The sequence below is a fragment of the Clarias gariepinus genome, chromosome 19 (genome assembly GCF_024256425.1).
Source record: "Clarias gariepinus isolate MV-2021 ecotype Netherlands chromosome 19, CGAR_prim_01v2, whole genome shotgun sequence".
Lineage (NCBI taxonomy): Eukaryota > Metazoa > Chordata > Actinopteri > Siluriformes > Clariidae > Clarias > Clarias gariepinus.
In genome coordinates this window covers 7,694,053-7,714,106 of record NC_071118.1, presented here as the reverse complement: position 1 = coordinate 7,714,106, position 20,054 = coordinate 7,694,053, and the positions used below count along the sequence as shown (strand labels likewise).

At 35.2% G+C, this 20,054-nt stretch overlaps 1 protein-coding gene across 1 annotated transcript in view; it reads right to left on the bottom strand.

Annotated features, from left to right (window-relative positions):
• Positions 1-20,054, bottom strand: part of lcp2a (lymphocyte cytosolic protein 2a) — a 186,053-nt gene that overhangs the window by 115,778 nt on the left and 50,221 nt on the right. The gene's annotated exons all lie outside the window — the stretch shown is intronic.

The following is a 20,054-nucleotide window of genomic DNA, read 5'->3' as shown; positions in this document are numbered from 1 at the left end:
AGGCAGTAACAGAAGCTGTTGTTAGATGTTCATAAATCATTAAAGAACTAATTACTCACAGTTGTGATGACTCTCCACTTGATTTATTTATATATACTTATAGGGACTTCTGGTTTCCATCAAGATATATATACAGTACAAACATGCCTGCACACACAGGGGGGAATCCCAAACTTTGTAATAATCCTGCTTTTGGGTAAAGACTGAAAAAGACATATATTTAAAGCCATGAGATGCTCATCAGTAATATAAACAAAGTGATTAGCATGCCCCTGTTTGCCTTTTTAAACCACTCCTAGGTCTACTCGGATGGGAGCCAGTAGGTTTTTTCTACTTGTCGCATGGGAATCCAGGGTCCTGAAGAGTTTCCCTGGCCCGTCTGGGATGATGAAGTTTTCCTGAGATAACATCCTCCTTGTTGTCTCATTCTCATGCTAAGAGATAACTCAGCACTCTAGGTCAGTAGCTCACAATTGCTCTTCATCTGCCATTTTCCCCTTGGGCATGTTTTCTTATCAGTGCGAGTGACAGTAATAAAGATTGTTGTTATGTTAACTAACCATTTGAGCTATGCTACTGTGGACACCACTTCTATTTTCAATATTTTATAAAGTGAGGTACCATTAGTTGGCTAGCCAATTCTTTTGGGCGATTTCAGCTAGCCCATATTAATTTATACATGTTTCTAACTATGCAGGTAATTATCTAGCAAAGGTGTTCCTTATGCATTATCCTGAGTGTTACCTGTCTAGTCTGTAGTGACATTTTACATAAGACACAATCACTGCTGAAATCTAAATTAATACTTTTATTTAGTCTTTGTATTGTAAAATACAAAAAAATCTATATTTATCCCAATCAATTAGCTTACTTGTACAATTTTAGAGGTCGGATGTTTGGCTCTGAAATGCTGATATCTTCACAGGTCGTTGCTTATGTAATTTTATTGCACTGTATTAGAAGTAGTAAACTGGGTCAGGGATGTAAAATAAAAACCTATAGACATATACACAACTTTTATGATATGATATGATATGATATGATATGATATGATATGATATGATATGATATGATATGATATGATATGATATGATATGATATGATATGATGTTATTAATGATTACAAGCACAGGCGGGCAGATTGACCTGCAACACAAACAGAAACTAAAATAAGACTCATAACATCAACTTTAACACCACTAGAACTAGGCGTAATGAACAAACAAAGCATACACTAATCACAGTAAAAACATGGGAGCACATTAGATGCAAGACAAAACACAATGTGGAAGGAGATAGAAGATGGAAGATGTAGTCCAGAACCTCTCTGGTGTTGCCATGACAGATGTATGATATGTTAAATGTTATGATATGATATGATATGATATGATATGATATGATATGATATGATATGATATGATATTATATGATATGATATGATATGATATGATATGATATGATATGATATGATATGATATGATATGATATGATATGATATGATATGATGTATGACACAATATGACATTATATAATAAGATATGGTACCCTAAAGGATCTATATAAAGATAATTCAAGACTCTTTTACTTGCAGTCTCCTAAGCTTGTTGATTTATGACACAGCATGAGGCCAGCCTGCCTCGAGGCCAATGCGGCATTGTTTACCTGACCTGCTATTGATTTTCTTATAGCCATAAGGAGACAGGTGGTCACCAAACACAAGTGATATTTACATGAAGCAAAACTCAAACAAAGGAAGTTCTGGGTAAATCATTAACTCATAATCTCTTTATTCATATGTCCAAATTCTTATCCATTTTTATCCTCCTAATAAAAATTCATATGCTGTTCACATGCAACTGCCATTAAAAAAAAAGGCATCCAGGAAAATGCATGTCGTCTGGCAAAACATGAAAATGTGAGGCTACTTCTAGTGAAAGTGATGAGATGTGTTTGGATAAGGTGTGCATTTGGGTAGGAGGACTGTTTGACAATGAACACTCTGTGTGACTGAGGCGACATCCGTGTCTGACTGCACTGCTGTTTCTTATCTTGATGTATGTGTTTTGGTGTACAGTGGAGCTGTTTATCAGGACAAATTAATTTATGAAAATTAAGCACAGGCGCAGCAGGCAGAGTGATATTAATACATTTATGTCGCTCTAAATCTAGACAAACAATGACAAACATGTTAAAAGCAATTAGTTAAATGTTACTTTAACAATAAACTTTGACTGGAACCGTATTAAACACACATGCATACTGTACCATATGCAGGTCTAAATGAGTAAAGGAAAAGGAAAACAGTGTGCATCGTTTTAAATAACGAACAGACAAATACCAAGAACTTTTTTAGGATGTAAACTAGATATGAAATGAGGCATTTGGGGGGTCGAAAGTTCCATCTCTTATTGCTCATGAAATTAATTTGACTAATCATCAGTGTTCTCTACAGAGTTTTAAAGATTAGAGTTAGTAAGGGCAGTAGCTGTGAAGTCTGCCGCATCCTCACAACATTACCTCTGTTCGAGGCCTATCACTGACCCACACACATCATCAGTGCGTGCCGTGGTTCAACATCAAGTGCAGAGTTATAATTAGGGGTTAAATTAAGAACTGGTGCTTTAATTTAATGGATATCTAAATGGCACAGCATGGATAATGATGATGATAATGTAATGATAATGTCATTTAGTTTCACACTCTTTTATTTTTCAAGAAAAACGCATTTCTGCTGGGAGTTTTATGGCGCTAATCAATCAAGTTACTTTGCCGCAAAAGAATCTAAAGATTTTCAGAACTGACAAAATCAACAAAGGGTGGAAAGATAGCGAAGTCCTTAGCACTGTTGTCCTCAACCTCCAGGGCTGCGGGTGTGAATCATGCATCATGTCTACATGTGTGCTTTCGGGTCCCTTCTGGATACTTCGGTTTCCCCTGCAGTCCAAAGACATGTGTTGGAGGCTGATTTGTGTTATGAAATTGCCTGCAGTGTATGGTTGGGTGTGTGCACCTGTGCCGTGAGATGGGTTGGCGTCCAATCCAATGTGTCCCTCTGCTCTGAGTTCCCTGGGATAATGACCCTATACAGAATAAACAACATGATAAGTGAATGAATGAATGAATGAATGAACAAGTTGATAAATGGAATACTGAAAATTGCCCTCTTATTTTATTGAGTTAGGAAGGATTCATACATTTTCTTCATGTGTACATGCATTGTATAAACTAAAACCACATTTTCTGCTGACATGCATGCTTCTCCAGCTCATTAATCCCAGTTTAACTCAATCTTTGCTCCATTAGTTCTGCCAAGCGCAGTGGTGCAATGTTGATAGCATAATGAAATTTTAATACTAATTATGAAATTATTGATCCAAGCAAATAATAATAATTATTATTTGTTAAATATAATTCTAACCTAAGCATTGTTGACAGACTCTTTCTTCTTTTTTTTAATTGTATCTTTACATTTTAATGCATAATTCAGAACCCTGCATGCTTTTGTGGTTTGTTCAAATGAATTAAATCCGTTGTTTACGATTTTGTCTTACGTAAGGGTTCAACCACTCAGACATTTCAGGCATCAGGCAAACAAAAAATATTGTCACTTTGTCAATGTACTATGAACTATTTTGTTCCCTGCTTTAAAAAGGAAGCTGTCAAAGTGTCATAGCTGCATTGTAAAGTCAGTCGAAATAAATGGTGAGTCACTTGTTGACGAGTTGGTGAAGGATTTTATTGAAATTCATGTTCATATGCTAAGTTACAGTACTTTCCAGATTTTTTTTTTCCTTTGGAACAACTTAATTTGCAGCATTACAAAAGTTAACACCATGAAAAAAAAAACAAATTATATGGCGATCCTTGAAAACATTATCTGAACAAATATAAAACAAATGAATGTAAAAGGACTCCAAAGCATTCGATAAAGTGTAATTGCTTGAATTGAATTTTATGCTTTATCTGCGATTTGATCTGTGTGCGCCGATGTTTGTGTACAAGCTCATGGCACGATAGTTCACTCAAGAAAAAACACGATACACATTTTTCATTCAAGTAATTACAAAAATCTCTATAATTATTCCATGTCCGTGTCGACTGAGATGGCGATCATTTGTTTTTGTTTTTCATGAAAAATGACAATCATATGACAAGTTCTCAGAAATTATCTGCGTTTATCGACATGCTCTGCATACTGAACTGAAAGTTCACTGAGTGAGCTCACGAGGTCAAGGTTTTACAGCTGAGTTGTATAAATAAGCCAGTTTTAAAAGGTCAGCACCAGCTTTTGGTTCTGTTCAGCACAACACATTTAGCATTGGTATAACTGCTCGTGGAATTTTTTCCCCCCTCGTAAAGTTGTACCCACTCAGTTTTATACTTGCTTGAGTTTTATGCTGGAGATAAGTGTGCATCATCCAAGACACTGTCATATAAATGGGTTTGAAGCTGAAGCGAAGCATTACTGAGTTACGTTTACAGCACTGTGTATTGTCTTTATATAGCTTAAGTCACAATAGATAGATAGATATATAGATAGATAGATAGATAGATAGATAGATAGATAGATAGATAGATAGATAGATAGATAGAGTAACACAAAGACAGGTTTGTAGATGTCATTGCACACTGTATATCTTACCATACATTTCACATGGTAATGAGAAAGCTGGCCAATAATCACTAATGCAATGCTCAAAACAAAAACCTACAAGCTATATATAAACATAAATAAATAATACCAAAAAGTGACTTGACTTGGAGTGCAGCCTTAATGTGCAATTGTATTTATGACTAATATAATAACGTTATAAAATTCAAGGCAATTCTATCTGTCTAGTGCTTGGAACAGTGGTCATTGTCACAACGCAGCTTTGCAGATTAAAAAAGTATCCAAATAAATTAGAAGGAAAAATAGAAGGCAAAAAATATCCTTTTTCAGTTCGTCCCTGAAGAGCAATCCAGAGGAGATGGTGGCAAGGAAAATCTCCCTGATATGACAAGGAGACGAAATCTTATGAGGATGCAGACTCAACAGGGCACTCATTATTGTTTGGGGAATAACAGATATTATGATCATAGATCAGTCACTATGAGGGGGAAAATTTTAATGTAACAGGAAAGGTGCTTAAGATCATATAAAGTCCAGTTTCATTGTTGGAGATGCAGGTACAAAAATGTTACCATATTTCCTAACTATCGAGGGGTAGTTTTTAAATCTATTCATAAAAAAATAAAAAAATAAAAATTATGTTAAAAAAAACTATGATTATAATTATACTGTACAGTAAGTTGCATGGCATCACTCACTCACTCACTCATCATCTATATCACTTTATTCTGCAAACAGGATCAGGCCTGTAGCCTATCCCAGAAGACTTAGGGTACTAAATGGGGTACACCCTAGATGGGGTGGTAATCCATCACAGAGCACGCATTCATACACACACATACATTAATTTACACACTACAGACAATTTGGGGATGGCAATAAGCATAATCTGCATGTTTTTGGACTGTGGAAGGAAAACCCCAAACCCGGATCCTGAAGGTGTAAGGCGACATTGCTAACCACCGTTCCACCTGCATGGCTTCAATCCAATTCAATTCGATTTAATTTTATTTGCATAGCGCTTTTAACAATGTTTATAATCAGAAAGCAGCTTTTTTTAAAAAAAGAAATTTGGGAAATGTGTATGAGTTCGAAAAGTGTGAGAAAATATGTGTAAATCAAAATGATCAGATAGTCCCTTATGAGTAAGCTGAGGGTGACATGACGAGAAAAGATTCCCAGAGATAGCAATAGGAACAAGCCTTGAGAGGAACCAGAGTCAACAGGGAACATATCCTCATTTGGGTGATAATGGAAAGCAGGAATTGTTTTGCAGTCATACTGTGTGTTAGGCAGCTGAAGGTTCAATATTACAGGAAATATGTGTAAGTCAATATGGAGTCCAGTTCATTATTGGAGGCTCCGGTACAAAACTGTAGGAAATTCCAGTCCAAACCTTCAGATTGTGTACTAGGGCCAGTGGATAAATTGGTTAAAATTTCAATGAGGTGGGTGGGTGAAGTCATTATTTTGGGTCTGGAGACGTGGATAATACGTGAATATAAATTACTCATCTCCTCATCTTACAATATGTTATAAGATTATATATAAGGATTTACTTGTTACTATCAATGAACAACACATTGTAATGGTTTTAGTTAGATTTAATATTGTGGAGCTTTGGAAAAAGAAAATAGTTCTTGATTTCACTTACATTATATAAATGATAAGCACCAGCCTCTACTCTTCTTTCTCATTGTCATAATGAAAGAATGTAATAAAAAATATACGCTTTAAAGCCTCTGCCAATACCCTTGTTGTCATTTTTTTATTTTTGTATTGGCAGGGGCTTTAACTAGCCCAATTAGATTTTCTCCCTATTGTGACCTCATACTGTATATGAAAATACCCTCCTCCAGCTTGTTGCTCAGCGCGGCTGTTCTCTGATGAGGTTAAGCTCAGTTCTAGATCCTTTACATCGACAGTGAAATTAGGCATTTGGTGGAGGAGTGAAATAAACAGAGTTTGAGGTAGAAAGTAATGCATTATCTGAAGGATATATAAGCTAGAGCATTAACACACACTTTGGAGAATATGTGTTCACATGTTGAAGAAATAGTATAATATGGGACCTTTAAAAAAACATAGCTTGTTTAATTATTATTCATTTATCTATTTAACTAAGAAATTCGTTTTTATTTGACTTCAGCTTCTATTAACTTACATATCATTTCATCTTATAATGTCTCTTTTGTAGTACATCTTTAAGCACTTCCTAAAAGATGTACACTCGCATAGATACGTATGTATACAAAGTACAGAGGCAAGGAAATGCTTTAAGAGATTATTTATAAGCTTTTTACATTTGACATGCAAGTGTGTATCTGTATAAGAAAAAAAACTTTCACGTCTTTATAGTGATGAATTCTCTTGTTGGATAAATCCAACAAGATTAAAAACAAGCACTGACATATTTAAATATTTGTATTGTGCTGCTTGCCTGAATGTTTATATCTTTAGAGCTATCAGCTGTTGTTAGTTTTTGCTGAGATCTTAGCTAATTAACAATCAGTACTAAAAATAGGATCAGTGCAAATCCTTTATTGTTTAAGAATTTTTTTTGTACTCTCACTTTACTCTCATTATTAAAGTAATTTCTGCAAGATTTCTTTGAATTTGTGCTTCTTCTACTAGTGAGAATAGTTTATTAGATAAACCAACTGGCCATAATATAAGCACCACATAACATTAAACTGGTGATAGGATCATAGGCACCCAAAGCCAGCGGGGACCAAAAGCCAGCCTGTCTGGTTTGATCCCACACAAAAAAAAAATGCAGCACAGCTCGCCAAATATATCAATGTTGGCCCCAATAGAAAGGCACCAGAAGACCCAGTGCACCACAGCCTGCCATGCACAGGGCCAAGCAGGCAAGGATCGTAAGGCCGCCAAACCCAACTTCCAATCTCTCCAGATCTTAATCCAATCGAACACTCATGGGATGCATCTGATCCATGAAGGCTCCACACAGCAAAATGATCTGCCACCAACCTCCTAGTGCCAGACAGCACAGCACACCCCCAGAGGCCCTTCTGACTCATGCACAGAGAGACTAGAGCCGCTCCAGGGCCAGCAAGTGGATCCTACGCAATATTGGGCATAATATTTTGCATTGTAATAGAGTAGTAGGGTTGATTGATGTATTGTCCCTTAAATGCCACAATGATTAAATTTTAAAGAAGTTTAATCTTACCATGACAGCAAACAAAAAATGTAATATAGGAACAGATTTGTTTGTTTGAACTCACAATACATCCATGTCATCCAAGTCTTGCTGTGTAATGTAATAAAAAAATATTGACCAAACCAATTAAAAATGAATGAGAAATAAAAGCATTAATTCGAGCAATGTTTTACAGTATGTCCTTCTAATTTTTTATTTGTATCTATACAGTGTTTTAAAAGAATGTACAGTACTGTGCAAAAGTCTTAGGCACCATATTATATGCTGTATCAATTTTGTTATATATGTTTATCATGTCTGCATAGTATTTCCAAATATAACTTAAGAATAAATAAATAAATAAATAGCATTACAGAAGAATATATGCATGGCTGTAAAGAAAAAGACACAAGACAGACCAGTTTTCAGATGGAAACGAAAAAACAGTAAAAATAGAAAGGAGCGAGTGTGACAAAGTAACCAGAAGATCTCGTATTCTCCAGCAAGCTCAGTAAAACCTAACAACTATTTTACTTATAGTACTGTGCAAAAGTCTTGGGCACATACAAAGATATGGCATAAGCAAAAGATGCATTCGAAAACGTTTCTGCATAAAAAAAACTTCTATAAAGAGTTATAAAGAGTAATAAACTAAACAGTTAATATTTGGAGTGAAAACTCATTGCTTAAAATCAGGAGTTTTAGACACAGATTTGTGCAGTTTTATAAACATATATTAAAAAAATTTGGTACAGCATACAATATGATGCCAAAGACTTTTGCAGAGTACTGTATATATCCATCCATCCATCCATCCATCTATAGTTGGGACAGTGAAGGACAATGGTAATCATTGTATTTTATTTATTCCCATTTTTACAACTGTGGTAGTAAAAACTCACACATTCACAAACTAAGGGCGATTTGGAAATGCCAGTTAGCCTACTCTGCATGCGTGGAAGGAAACTGGAGTAGCCACAAAGCATAGAGCAAACATTCATGCAAACTCCATGCCATAGACCCTGAGGCAGGAATCGAACCCGGACCTTTGAAGATGCAAGGCTACAGTGCTAACCACTAAACCATTGTAAAACCATTTTCTAAGCAAAACCTTAAAAACACACAGTGACTGGTAGAGCTCAGGTAGAACAGACATTTCAACAAAATGACCTGAAAATATTTTATGGATCTTGCCATGGCTGTCTGCCACCAAGGGGCATGTTGGACAAGGAACCATTTTGTCAAACATAGTGGTAAAATCACAGTCTACATAATGATCTTGCTAGCTAAAATCTTTGTAGATCAGCACAATTCCCTTACACAGTGAATGTCACTTTGTTGGATCAAGCTGGTTTTAGCTATATGCCTTTAAAAAATTGGACATAAGCCCATTTGTAATCAAATCCCCCGGCTGTCAAAATGTCTGTAATGCTCCTGTGCCACATCAAGAATGAAGTCTTTAAAAGTAATTTACTTCCTACTGTATGTATTTTTGGGGTAACCAGACTTAAAAATATTTGAGCTGTTTTACTGGATGTCTCTTTTGATCATTTTTTTATGCTTAGACTTAAACTTTAATATAGCTCTTTTAAAACGGTGTATATTAGTTGTGATTTTTGCAATTATAAAACATTTTCCAAGCATAATCTTAAACACACGTGGATTGATAGAGCTCAGAATGAACTGATCCCTGCAAGTTGGTGCCAGCTGGCTTTTGGCTGTGTTTGTGAAGTCTGCAAACTGCCTGTAACTGAGAGAAACCACGGGACAGCAAGCAGGATTTAATTTAATTTCATACTTTATCTAATGGACAAATGCTTCTCATGCCATTCTCACACAGCGTTTCTAGAAAAAGGGTTATTATAAGATAGGAGCATAAATTCTAAACGCTATTAAACTGCTAATATGGTGTTGTACATTTACTTTTATTTGTACATCAGATCGTACAACAGAATGTTGTATGTATACTGCATAATGATGTGTATATGTGTGAAGTGGGTATATGTACAGACTGGTTACTGGCTCCATCCTGGCATTCATTCACATTTTACAACATGTTTTTCACTTCTGATTTATGTTGGACCTAACTCGGGATCATAATATCCTCTTATAGCTCTTGTCAGCAAGTTTGAGCTTACATTTTTCATTCTTGTCACTACGCAAATATAATAAAAAAGATAATTACTATAATTCAGATTAGTTAATACATGACATGTTTTAGGATGAATTACTGAATAGAAAGCTTTAAGAGGAAAAAGCACACGTCCCCATTTTTCACAGGAAGAAACGCTGGCGTAGCACTGCGTGAAACCTTTAAGGGTTCCCCCACAGGGACAATCAAACAAGCTAAAAGTGGTTTTTATTAGTATACAGTATTGATTGCCTAAATCTAGAGAATGTATAGCAATCTGGAAAAAGTTGTCAGATGTCACTGTGGCTGAATTCTGTCAAACAGCCAAACAAACATATTTGGACGGCTCGAATTTAAGGCGCCAAAAATATATTACGGCAAAATGATGTGAAAATATTTTATGGATTTTTTTATTTTTTATCTTGCTTTGAATGTCTCCCACCAAGGGGCCTGTTGGACCAGAAGCGAGTTTGTCAAACATGGAAGTTAAAAACATAATGATAAAATCTTTCTAGTTCAGCATAATATACTTTAACTTTTTTTTCCTTACACTGCCACATTTTTTGGATCAGTCTGGTTCTACCTACTGTACATGCCTTAATGAAATGGATATAAGCTAAGCCTATTTGTAATCAAATCCCAGCTGTCTAAATGTATGCAATGCTGACAATGGATTCTTTAAAAGTAATTTTTTTTCTTTTTCTTTATTTTTTAGGGGTTACCAGGCTTTTAAATGCTACGTATTCATGTGCTTTAAATATTTTAGGACAGAAAAGCTGCCGAAATATACAGTATTTGGGGTGTAACGATAAATAAATATGACATGTCATGGCGTGGTGGCACACTGGGTAGTACTGTCACCTTGCACCAGCATTAAGGGTTTAAATCTTGCCTCCTGTCTGTGTCTGAGTGTACTGTATCTAGCATTATACCCTGAGTTTCCTGGGGTAGGCTCCAGGACCCCAGTGACCTGACACAGGATAAGCGCTATAGATAATGGATGGATGGATAATGTCATGGTGTCTTCATATGTTACATTTGTCCTTGGCGTCCAAAGCTTATTTCTTTCAACACTGTAAAACAATGCTGAAGGCGTCCAAAATATGCAATGATCTATTTTGAACAGTTGATATTGAGATGCATCGGCTACTTACAGTATGTTCTGTAAATCCTAACAGCTCTAATCTAAGGTGCTGTTTGTTAATCAGTGATTTCTGAAGCTGGTAACTCTAAATGATCTTCTCATCTGCAGCAGATTAAGTTTTGGTCTTGCGTTCCGGTGATGGTCTTCATGAGAGCCAGTTTCATCATGGGGCTTGATGGGTTTTTGCAAATGCCCTTGACAATACTGTTCTTGCATGACCTTTTCCAGAAGAGCTGACCTTCATATCTTTAAATAACAACTGACCCATGTTGTTGTTACTTAATGACCTAATGCAAAGTTTTGAAAAAGGCAGTATTGTTATAGAATGTCCATATTTTTGACTGGTACTGAACCTGTAATATTTATATGGAACACGTGCACATACTGTACGACTATTTCCTGAGTGACTGAGCAGGCAAGATCTAAAGAGATTAAGTCAGGGTTTTTTTTTTTTTTTTGCACTTTACCAACACAATACCACAATGAACTCTGATTACCGTACTTCATGCATTTCAAAGGCCAGGTTCGATGCTACTTTTGCTCGGTGCAGAATGTTCACTGCCTACAACAGGTCACTTTCCGTTTTCAAAATCTTTTTTTTTTTTTTGTGTGTGTAATTTCTGGGCTACTTATTGCCCTAGATTAGCAAGATAAGCTAAATGTGGGGAAAAAAAAGAATCTAGAAATGTGCCTTGACCACCAGATAGCAGTGACACAAAACCTGAGCAAATCTTTAAAAATAAATAAATAAACAAAACAAGATGTATAGGATTGTGGCTGCAGAGCCCCTGGATAAGTCTTCTAGTTTTAGAGACAGATATGTTCAGAAGGCTTGATTGAGGTATTAATACGGGTGTATTTTAGGCGTATTTGGTACGCCTTCATCCGCCACTCATTCGTCACGCTATCAGCTTCACAACCGTGTCCTAAATGTATGAGAGTACATTCTATTTCCTGCTCACTGCGTGTTGTTTATCTTTAGCTAATACCACTTCCTCTTAGTTTTACATATTATTTCAATACACACAGACCAGGTAATGTTATATTCTGCTCTCACTATTTATGTACACTTTGCGTTTCACATTGTATTATATTAAAGTATTTCTTAATTTGTTTCTAATATTTATACATTATTCACATATACATATAGTGTCATGGTTAAAAGTTAGTACCCCCCTTTTAGTTCTTTTTGTTTTGTGTAAAAATATAATAAAAATCAGCTGATCATAGTGGCTGGCAGTATTAGGCAAATGCAACCTCAGATAAACAATAGTTTGTCCATTCATCTAGGAACCTCTGCACTTAAAAAAGAGCATGTTTAGGAGAGGTGTTTCCTTTTTTTCTTAAAACCTTGTAATGCCTTCCTTTGTCGAGATACATACGCATTCTTTTCTTTTCAAACAGAGCATGGAAATACAGTAGCTTTTGGGGAGTTTTACGTTTTGGTCTTGATTCCAAGCTTTCCAAAAGGTGTATGCTGAAAATTCGGTACCCCTGCACAGCTTTGCAACCCCACTGTGATCAGATTTCCCCAAACACATTAAGTGTTTCTCGCTTAAACCCTAGTGTCATCCCATATTCGTCACAAGCATTCCCAGTACAGTAGATCGTAAATGATCTTGCTTCCACTGCTTTGTACAGTACAGTATGTATTTCTAAATGCACTCCAGCACCCCCCCCCCCCTTTATCTATCCATCTATATTCATCTCTCTTTACCTAGAGCTGGTGGTTTTTGTTCCAGTACTGATAAATGTGGTATTTAAGCTCACATAAAAGAAAGGGAAACTTACAGAATGCAGTCATCAGCATGAAGTGACCATAAATCTTCCAGAGCCATCATGACGGCTCTCTCCCTATAATATACTGCTTGGTGTGACGCTGTTTTCCACTGAACTTGTGAGGTGTTAAACAGAACTGATGGGTTTTCAGACACAGACTGGGCAAAACGGTCATTTTCCATAGACTGAAAGTCTTACCATTTTTTAGCTTCTATTTATCTTTGTCATTTAAATGGTTATTTCATTTTCACCTGTATATGTCTAAAAGGGAAAAAAAAACACAAAAAACGTGGATTTAAAAGACACATTTTAAACCCATGCCATGGAAATATTTTTGATCATGGTTTATATTTTATTCAGTAGTGCCTTATATGGCAAACTTCATTACAAATAAATGACTCTCTGGGGATTATACCTAAACTGACATTTAAAGCTCTTCCAGCAGCAGTAAGAAACGATTTAGCAAGTACCAACGAGCTGTACAACGCAATGCATTTTCCTTTACACGTGAGTAAAAATGTCATTTTTTTGATGCTGAATGATTTTGACAAACAGCAACAAGATGCTGAGAATAATGCTAATCAGTGCAGTTTGTCAGCGCTGCACTCTCCCCATCCACCGTTCCGCTCAGTGTGCCACATTCTCTGCGGCACAGTGCGGCTCAATGCTCTGTGCCCCTGGCAAACGTCCAGTCAGATGAATTACGATGACTTTTATCTAGATTCCAGTGCAGGGCCATCTCAGGAAGCTTTTATTAGTTCAAAATTCCATAACAATCCCAGGAATATTTTTAGCACTGACTTGTCATGTTGAACAAACAAACCGAAATGAGCTGTACAGTCATGAATTATGCCTTATATTTACCAGGATTTATGTCTGCAAGCTTATCTTGTGGCGAATGTGAAATGGTCCTTAATATGCTAAAATAAATGAAATTTATATGTAAACCTATATTTAAGGTTCTTAATTTTAAGATATTAATTTTATAATCTGTCATAATAATAATATTCTTTTTTAAAAACAAAATTTCCTCTTAGCAAGTACAAAAGAAAGAAAAAACATGTCAAATTAGAAAAAGTGTCAAATTATTGAATTAAGTTTATTTAAAGTGCTGTTTACTTAATTAAAATAAAGAATATCTCCCTGTACACAAAACCGGTGATCTCACTAATTAGTTCGAGACTATCTGGCTGAAGACGTCTGCTAATAAGAATCAGCTGGTTTAGTAAATAGATGCAACAAACATGTGGCAGGACTTTTTGAAATCGTGGAGTCCACCTCTGCCAAATGGCTAAAACTCTCAAGTGAATTTCTGTACATGACCTGCAGGAAGTTTTCATGCAAGCATGGATTGCACAAGAGACAATAAAGTACTGTAGATGTCTTTTTGACTTTATGGCCAGACGGAACCAGCAAGTTTTAAATAATGTATACAAAATATTTATTGTTCTATAACAATTTAATTTCATAAAATAACAAATTATTCGTATTATTCCTGCTTGTCATTATTTGAAAAATTTGAGAATGTCATTGAATTTTAATTTTGTCTCAATACTTTTCACCTGATTATTTGTTTATTAATAGTTTATTTATTTGGTCGCTTTTTTAAATTTTGTATCTATTTAAATTTATTCGAATGCATCTAATTCAATAATCAATTAATCTAAACAAACAAATTAAATTATGCCTTATGTTTGCTGATTTCATATGTTTTTCAAATAATATTTTACTCAAATAATATTTAATATATTGAAATAAATATTCTTGAAACTTATATTTTTTTACATTAAAAAATATAAGTTTCAGTGAACTTAAACATTCAAATATGCTTTATAAATGTATTTAAATTATGTAAATGACACATGACATAAAATTCTTTTTCCCCTTTTTAATATAGGATATTTATTAAATTAACTTTTTTGTAAATATATATTCACTTCACTTCACTTTACATGCATTTTAACATTGGTGAAGGTTTTTCTCCTGGAGGAGGTATTAAAGGTTCTTTTTTAAGGAATTAAGGAATTATATTTACTAAAGGTAAATTGTACGTCTAGTAAATGGGGAAAAAATTGCAAAGTATTAAAAATATATAAATTCCAAAATGTAAGTTTAATTGTGTAAGGTTGGTGAATGTGTGATGTGTACTTCATTAAAATATAAGGAATATAAGCTCTATAAAATAGTAATTCATTAATTTCGATAAAAAGTTTTAAATCATTGTGACAGCTGCCACCCTATGTAGATTAATCTTATTTACTTTCATTAATCTCAAAACACTATAGGAACGTAATAATATATTGTAATTCAATACAAGGCTAACTTGTTTTATGGTGGGCTGTGAAATCTGCAGCTGTAAATTAAGAAAGCATGGAGCCCCCTGAGCCCTGGGGTTTCCTGGACCCCACTGTGAGAAATGCTGTTTTTGACATGCCACGAAAAACCTTTCTTTTTAGACTGAGTACAAGGAAATGCCTTTAAAAAAAAAGTAATTTCTATTGTAGTAAACTGCTGTATATTTAGAAAAGCACTTTTGGTTTAAAGCCTCTAATAAATCATATTATTTAAAAAAGAAATTATAGTTTCTTCATGGGTCTAAAAAACTTAACGATATACAATGATTTTTTTTTATTCTTTTGGAGATGAGAGGTTATGTAATATTGTAAGTGTCTACAGTATGAAAGGGCTAAAAAAGGAATTTTGAAACATAACGGACATTATGATGCACTTTGCGGGGTTTAAGCGATTAGTAATTTCAGTATGTTGATTATGAACTTTTTTTGCAGGGTAAATATTTACATTAAAATTTTAAAGTATTTAAAAAGTATATTTTCAGAAAAAAATATATATAAAGCTTTTTTAATCACCACTGGCTTCAAATTGTGTGCTCAGCATTTTTGTCTATCAATTCTGTATCCTAGTAGTTTGATTTATTGAACAAAATAAGTGAGTGGTGGGGGGGGGGGGGTGATTTCAGACAGTGTCATGTATAAAATTTGGCCAGCATTTCATTTTCTCCCCGGTTTAGTTTTGCCAGTTCCCACCGCCCACCAGCCAGCTCTCTCTTATCATCCAACAGCAACCAAATGCCGAGGGTGAAGGCTAACTTGTGCTTCCTCACTAACATGCCAACTGTTCAGACTGCTGCTCATGTTGCATCACAGAGCATCATAACACTCTCAAATGAAAAACAAAAATGCAATCTACCCTTTTTCATACACAGTCCATGGACCCACAGATGCCCATGACTTGACCATGTCACTCTGATTGACAGGAAAGACAGAGTGACACGGTGCCATCTGAGTGACCACCCCCTTTTACCATAAGCCATGAATGGATCCAAACTCCATAAGGTAAACACGTTTCTCGTTTCTGAGCCAAAGACTCCAAACTATTTAGATTTTATCTAACTTAATATGCGAAACATATCAGCAAAATAAAAAAAAGCACTCAAGCAAATCAGGAAACTCAACAGCAAATTAAAAACTGTGACTGCAAACCCAGATCTCACCACAGAACATCAGACAACACGAATAAACAATAAAAAATAATGACCTGCAATTTATTTTTTTTATCCTTAATGGTTTGAGAATCCAATAAAAGTATCAAGTGGAGCACAACATAAGATAAAGCTTCTTAATTTGTGTTCTTTGAAAGATTTGCCTTAAGCACTAGCCCTAGAGCAGATCTGAAGTGTGCTTCATACTGCTTCTCCTCAATCTGTCCCTGTGCATGCATTGCTTTCAAACACATGCCTGGATCATAAGGAGGTTAAATAAAAAAAAAATTTATATCTGAAACTTTAGGAATGTCTTTTTGCTATTCGCACCACAGCACTGCTTACTTTTCCTAATCTCAGCACTTCTTTATTCCTAAACAGTCCAGGACAATACAAGTTACAGGAAGTCTGCATGTGACTAATCATAACTCATATGCTTTCTAGACACTTCACGTTATGTTTCACACATTTTCCACATTCCGTATCATTTTGTATTTTTTTATGTATTGCATATGTTTTTCTTTTGCACATTTTTTTTCACACATAGTATGTGCATTTTTAATTTCCACATGGAATTATAGTCCCAATTAATTTTTTCTTATTATTTTATTATTTTTTGAACATGGTTTATGGTTTTATATTCATTCAACAATTCTTTCCTTTTCATGCATGATTGTACATTATTATTATTTTTCATTTTCTCATGTAGTGTGCAACGTAAGTAGGTTCAAACGCTGTCACATGTTCGATTCATGGCATCATATATGATTGCGTAATACATAATCATATGAACAAAAAATATATGACCACAATGTAAATGTATTTGATTTTTTTTCTCCATAAGGGTGCAAACAAACACATCCTATATCCCATAGTTCAGAGCCACAGCTTGCCTCTAATACGTTCTGGAAAATAATTTAATAGAATTAATTTATACCAACAAACATGCCATAAACAACATTTGGCTTTTTCGTAATCAGTTGTGCACGATGCAGCAGTAGTGTGTAATTCCTCCGTGAGAGTAAAAATGCTAGGCTGCTCAGGGCGCTTCTCGTTTATCTATCCTGCACCATGACAAATGCAGGGTGCAGCACTGCAAGCACACTGCGCGGCTTAGCGCGGTACAGCTCACAGCTTAGCACCTTTCCCCTCCATATCTCACATCACATCAGACACTATTCATCAGCCATGGCTGCAAGGGCTATAAAATGTAAGCACTTCAATTTACTTAAAGTGTTGGCCGAATATTATACTGCACTCATTTCAAGGGCATTCTGAATAATGTGCATATAGGTGTTCAGGTGTATTTTGGTAGAAGTAAGTGCACACACAATATGTGTATGTTTGCTTGCAGTATGTACAGTATGTATGTGTGTGTGAAGAATATTTACCTTGGCAATCCAAAAACGACACTAAATCATGTTCTTCCTGACATCATCAACCATCTGTTATGTCAAAATGCACCAATCTTGGCTCCATGCAGCCCCACCATCTATAACTTTCCCCTCGCTGATCACATGTCCTGATGGATCACATTACTCTAAGAAGCATGAGTTATGGTTGTAGTGACTGTAGTTAAAATCTATTAATAAACAAGACAGTCTGGTCTAAAATTAGCACAATGGACCAAAGTCAACTTTCAAATTTACACCACCCTGTTAAAATATGATCCATTATAATAACTCAGTTATCACATTGCTTTATCACGGTTATAGGCACGAGTTACTAGGCTTTGCTTTTTGTTGCAGCATTGTTAGCAGATTAACTCTGACCTGTAGTGAGATGGTGTTTCCAGGTTTTACAGTTACAAATGCCTAAAATAATTTCATATGACATTTTTTGGATTTTCGCCTGCTTCTTATTGCAAGATTGTGTTATCTTAAAAAAATACAGATGATTTGAGCTTTGTACTCCTTTTAACCTAGCCCCTGAGCTTTTTTTAAACCAAAACCGCATACCATTTTCTCTTATACTTAAGAGTTCATGTACTGTACAGTACAATGTAGTGCTTGTGTATAATGAGACAACAAAGGAAACTGTTTAACTTAAATGAGTATCAAGGTGTGTCCAGTATGATTGGACATAAAGCCCAACATCATAAAAGCCCAATTACGACTCTTTACTGTTTCCTAACTGTCAGTATTTTATTGTTCTCCATTTTCCCCCAAATCAGATTTTCTGCATGACATTTAAGGCCCTTATGTAACCCTAGCATGCTTTTTACACCCATAGCAACACAGCATCCATGGCATTGTTAACATGTCCATAAGATAAAACGAGGAAAGGCTCTAAGAATAGTAGTGCTGACAGACGCATTTGGCGTGTTTACCTCTGTATTGGATTACAATTAAATGTACTATGACACACAAGTAGACTGGCTTGTGACATTTTGTCCCCCTTCCCTAAAGCTAAATTGGAGTCCAAGCTGCTGGGAAAAAACCTGCTGAACCTAGTCAGAGAGGTGTACATTTTGCCAATAAAGGTACATACAGTGCATGTTTATAGATTTACGCGAAAAATAAATTACAGTTCTGGTTATGTATCTGATTTTTTCAAAGGCATGAAGACATGCTTTTTTGTGTGAGTGCTGCCATGCACCATTTTAAAGATCAATAATGTGTAAAAGACTTGTTTACAGGGTTTTAGTACTTTATTATTTTTTCCCCATTACATTACTTCTTAGTTCAGGTCCTTTTTAGGAAAATGTTTTATTGGAGATACACAGTACTGCACAAAAGTCTTGAACCAGTCTTCATATTAAAATTAATCAAATTAAAACAATGTAGATTAATTTAAAGCAATGACAACAAATGTTTTACCATGACAGGCTGCAAAGTACTTAAAGTGCTTAAATACAATTTAAAAATTGGTTGTTTATGCAACAGCCTCGGCAGCAACCACATTTCCCCTCTCGTCTGTTGCAACCACTCAGCATTTAGCATCACCAGTGTACTAATCACCGGCCTGATCGTCTGTCATCACCTGCACCTGTTTTTTACTGGTTTATGCCTTAAGCTAGATTATTATTATTATTATTATTTTTATCCTCAACACTATTGTAAAAAATAAATAAATAAATACAAGAATGTCTAGGTCTTTGGAAACAAAATATGATGAGAGGTGGCTCAAGAATTTTGCATAGTACTGAATATAAAATGTACATTTCTTTATAATTTTTTTTTACTTCCATTGCGTAATATTGTCTAAATAAATTTTCCCCTAATGCACTCATTACCTTCATATCATTTGAAACATCGTCTCCCCTAATTTTCTTGTAGCCTCTAATTTCTGTAAACATCTTGGTATTCTTGCATTCAAGATGACTTGGAAAATGTTCCCCTAACATTAGGACCACATTCTCTGAACCACCCCTATGCATACCTCTTTCCCCTATGCATACCTCTTTCTATCTATTATAATTACTGTGTAGAGCTAATTATGAGCACTTAATTTACCTAAAAGTAACCGTTGGCAAAATCTATGAACTTCCCGAAAGAGTACATTCCTGAGAAAAGGTTTGTGGTTAAAAAAATTTGTTTGGCAAAATTCCTGTTATGTGACTATGAATGGCCATATTCTTCTGGTCCTGTACAGTTGCGGTGGTTTGGTAATGTAATATTCCAAAGAATTTGATAACATTATGAATGATTTGATTTCAGCAGAATTAACCATTTTAGTTGAAAACTGTCTTTCAATATGGAGTTTGAGGAAACTGATGGAGCTAAA